The following is a 4,382-nucleotide window of genomic DNA, read 5'->3' on the forward strand; positions in this document are numbered from 1 at the left end:
ACACGTAGGAGCCACTGAAAGACACTGGGCGACAAGGTCAGAGACAGCCCCCCCCACAATCCCCCATTGCATGCACAGAGACGCATCACATGCTTACCACACATGCCTGAGACCCACAGGCATGTGGAAGCGTGTTCATACACAACACATAAAACCATGTAAAACCGGAGACAGGCCCAGACCCATGTCTCATATCAGAACGGGGTGGGAGTGCACACCCAGGCTCCACCACGCACGAACCTCTCTGCAGCCCCACCAAGAAGCTTAAATGAATGGGCTTTCCTTGCCATACAAGTGTCTTCCAAAATGCAGCCCTGGGGCCCACAAAACGCACTCCATCCTGCTTTCTTCATCAGACATCCAGACCCCTCATAAAGCAGAAACCCTCAGAAACAGCATCTCACCGAGTTCGAAGCCCGGCCCTGGCCCAAGACTGGATGCCCCCATTTCTGCCTTCAGAGCTGCTTTAGTCAACTTTGCAAGTAGAACTGGGTGTTGCAAGAGTGTTCCTGGAGACCCCAGGAGACAGGCAAGGCCAAGACAGACTATCAAGGACCCATGACGGATAAGCCCGGTGACAGCCAAGACAGAGAATTACATGGGGTTTCTTGGAGAGACAAAATAAAAACCGGCCCCCAGTCTTTCAGCCTTTTCTCCAAGATCTAATTACAGATGTCTTGACATTCCTCCTGCATAGAGTTTCCTTAAAAGATTTGCCAAGAAGAAACATTTGGAAACTGTGTTTTAGGTATAATCTGGTCTGGGAGTCACTTTTGCTTGCCTTGTCGTTAGATGACAGAGTGCTTAATTACAAGGAAAGGGCTAGTACACTGCATTTGGAAAACTAGATTATTGACCCACATAATACACCCCATGCTGACAATGGTCTTTTGGCAAAATGTACGTCTCTGATCTCGCATTAATTACTACACAAATATACATATTGTGGGTACCAAGCTTATGCGACAGAGTCCTCTTGACACATGTTCACAATAAAAACACATTTTTTTTCTTTGCTTCCCCTGACCCTAAGGGAAAAAAGATGAACATTTTTCAAGATGCTGTTTTAATGGCATGAAAACTGTCTGCTGAGTGTTCACTCCGCTTTTGTTCTTTTTCTTTTTCTCCTTTTATGAAAAAGCCTTTTAAACCAAGCATTCCTGACTTGTAATTCCTTTCTTTGCTTTCGCTTTTATGCCGAGGGAGAGACAGATTAGATTAGATTAAAAACCCGGAGACACCTCGTGAAATACATTCCATCCTGGGGCAATTTGGTTGATAGTCAATTTGTATGTGTGTACGTGCACGTGTGCATGTGTGCGTGTATGTGTGTGTCTTTCTTCTTGTGGCTGATGATCTTTTTACAGACACAGGGTTCTGGTTTCTAGGAATGTATTTTTTCCCTTAACTTTTTCCCCTTCAAAAATCTGTAGCCTTTGATTGTGGCCTGACTTTTTTAGGGGTCTGTGGCATTTGGGGGGAAGGTAGTAAATCTTATTAACTCTTTCCTTTAACTTCTCACAATTTTTCAAAACTTTTTCCAAAAGCATGGGCAGTTTCTTCTCAAACTGCAGATGAATGAGACAGTTTGTTTCAAAAAGCCTTTCCCCACCATTCCATTGGGCCCCCAGGTTTGTCTGATGATGTCACAGTGGTAACCGAGGCAACACACTGTGACATCACAGTCAAAAGGCTACTGACCTTGGCCTGGAATTCAAAGGAAAAGCTGCCCATAAACTTCTAAAGCAGGCAGGAGATAAATATCCTTAGTCATAAAAGAACAAACGAAGTTTGGGGTGGAGGGTGGGGGCTGGAAAAAAAGAGCAGAATTTTTTTTTTTTAAAGAAGTACAGTAAAATACTCTGCCAAGTTTTCCAGGAAGTGCCAGTGGCCATTTTGATGATGTGAACTAGACTTTAAAACCGAAAGAGGAAAAATGAATGTGCTGAAGAAGGGTCATTTACAATATTAGAAATAATCAGGTGAAGCCTACCCCTAAACCATAATTCGTAAAATGAAGCAGAGCAAAGCAACAAGCAAACATCCGTTTCTGAGTGCCAGGAGAAATTAGCTGCCAGGATAAGGGGAGAAAGTCAGGGAGGGGATTGATCAAAAAAGGGAAAGTGCTCAAAGCCATGGGGTCTCCTGGGCTGGATCGTGGGACAGAAAAAAATGGGTGAAATCTGAATAAATTCTAGAGTTTAGTTCATTATAATGTCCCCATATCGGTTTTTTCATTTTGGGGACCCATGTTACTACAAGGTAGTAACATTAGGGGAAGCTTGGTGAAGAGTAAATGGGGATTCTTGTACCATCTTTTTTTTTTTTTAATTTTAAGTATTTATTTAAATTAATTTCTAATGGAGTGTAGTTGCTTTCTCTGTATCATCTTTGCAATGTCTGCCAATCTGAAATCATCACAAAGCAAAAAGTTTCTTTTTGAAGGAGAAAGTGGGGCATTGTGTTTTAGTGTGTGTCTTGGGAAGTCTTCCAGTTTTCTCCATTTGCAGTCCATGTACCCAGGTACTGGATTTCCATGATGGTGAGGAACATGTGACCTGCAGGGAGCTGGCTAGACTCACAGGAAAGAGAGAAAGGCTGGAGTTGCCTCTGAACAACTTTACAAAAGGAAAGACAGTCCCCTGGGCCACTCTAAGTTATTCTTGTCTTCAAAGCCTTCTGTGAGTCACCTGGTCTAATTTCACAGATAGACTTCTTTCTCCAGACATCCTGAGGGTAGGCTGACCACACAGAATGAGGAGCTGATCTTCAGAGGCCAGGAGGCATAGGAGAACAGCACAGAACTGGGAGAGGGAGATCATGTCCCTGCTTTCACATGAACTTGCATGTGTATTGGGAAACCAGTTCCCTCTCCAGCCTCATCCTCCTTGCCTGCTAAAGGGGGATGTAGGACAATAGATTACATGTATTTATACTACATATCTGTGCTGGCTTGGATCGATTGGTAGAGACTGGTGAGGGCCTGAATCTGAGCCTGGGATCAGTGAGTGTTGTGATCCATTAGTAATGTCTGTTACAGATGTGGGAGAGGACAGCTAAGGCATGTTTGCTATTCCAGGTCCTTGCGCATTTGGGCCCTAGGCTTTTTGGCACATGCTAGTCCAGACTCTTGTGCCTCCTCTGGCATCTGTGTGAGCAATAGACAGGACATAGTCCCTGGAGTCAGCCAGCAGTGGCTTCTAATCTTGGCTTTCCTTCTTGCACTGAGGGTCATATAGCCTATGACATTTAACAAATATGAACCACAAGTGTGCCAACCCCTGTGGATATCCCCTGCCATCTGGAGGCAATAGACAAGTTGACAGGCAATAAAAGTGCACTGTGCTTAAGTGCTCTGATGACAGAAAAAGTGTTCTCAGGGTACTAAGTAGGAAAACCTGATTCACACCTGAGGGGCAGGCCAAGAAGACTTCCTGGAGGAGGCAACATCTAAGCTGAATTCTGAAAGATGAGTAGGTATTATCCTGGGGAAGTGAGCAGGGAGAGATGAGGATGGCATTTGGCTGGGCTCACATTATGTAGGGAATTTCTCATTCATTCTCAGGGTAAATGGGGAGCCACTGAGAAATTTTAGGTAAGGGAATTTCATTAGCAAAAAGAAAAAACAAACAGACCCAAGTCTTTCTGTTTACAGAGATAGAATGGGGGCAAGACTAGAGGCCATTTTTAGAATGAGGAGTGTCTTGGGAGCCTGGGGGTGACATCACAGGTGATCTTGGTTACCTTGACCAGTGACATGGTTTCCTGATTGTGTGTGTCAGCTGTGCAGGGTCCAGATGAAAGAGCTTTGTTCTCCATGATAACCTTGAGGGATGACTCAGCAGAGAAGAGGGCAGACAGCGGAGAGGGTGCAATGGTCAGTTCATCTACAGAAGACAGCCTGTCCTTGGCTCATGGGAAAACAAGCCAGAAAAGCAACAACAACAACATAATACCTGTGCCAGCCAATACTACTTCCTGCTTCCTCCACCGTGGACCAAGTCACCTTTATCTCTCTCGTTTGGATGACTTAGTGGCCTAAGTCTCCTCCCTGGTTTCTGCCCTGGACATGTTCTCTGTTTTGCTCTTAGTTTTCAAAATTTCACCTTATTGAGGTATATAATTCACACAAAATAAATGCATCCCTTTCAAGTGTATGGTTCAACGAATTTTGATAAATATACACATCTGTGTAACCACTAGTCCAGTCAAGGTATGGAACATTCTTCGTCATTTCCGAAGTTCCCTCCAGCCCCTCCTCAGTCACTTCCCCACCTTCACCCATACTCTCTGTTCCAGGGTCAGTGCAGAAGGACTTGATCATTTCAGAGTTTTGTGTCAATGGAATCATCCAGTGTGGATTTATTTTTTGGGGGGTAGGT

At 44.3% G+C, this 4,382-nt stretch overlaps 1 long non-coding RNA gene across 1 annotated transcript; it reads left to right on the forward strand.

Moving 5' to 3' along the window:
* Nucleotides 1-2,529: 2,529 nt before the first annotated feature.
* On the forward strand, nucleotides 2,530-4,155 carry LOC145525163 (uncharacterized). Its single transcript, XR_014068070.1, has 2 exons — nucleotides 2,530-3,473; nucleotides 3,783-4,155. It is a non-coding gene; the product is annotated as an uncharacterized LOC145525163 (long non-coding RNA).
* The last annotated feature ends 227 nt before the right edge of the window (nucleotides 4,156-4,382 follow it).

The sequence above is a fragment of the Giraffa tippelskirchi genome, chromosome 11, assembly GCF_054371585.1.
Source record: "Giraffa tippelskirchi isolate mGirTip1 chromosome 11, T2T-mGirTip1v1.2.pri, whole genome shotgun sequence".
Taxonomy (NCBI): domain Eukaryota; kingdom Metazoa; phylum Chordata; class Mammalia; order Artiodactyla; family Giraffidae; genus Giraffa; species Giraffa tippelskirchi.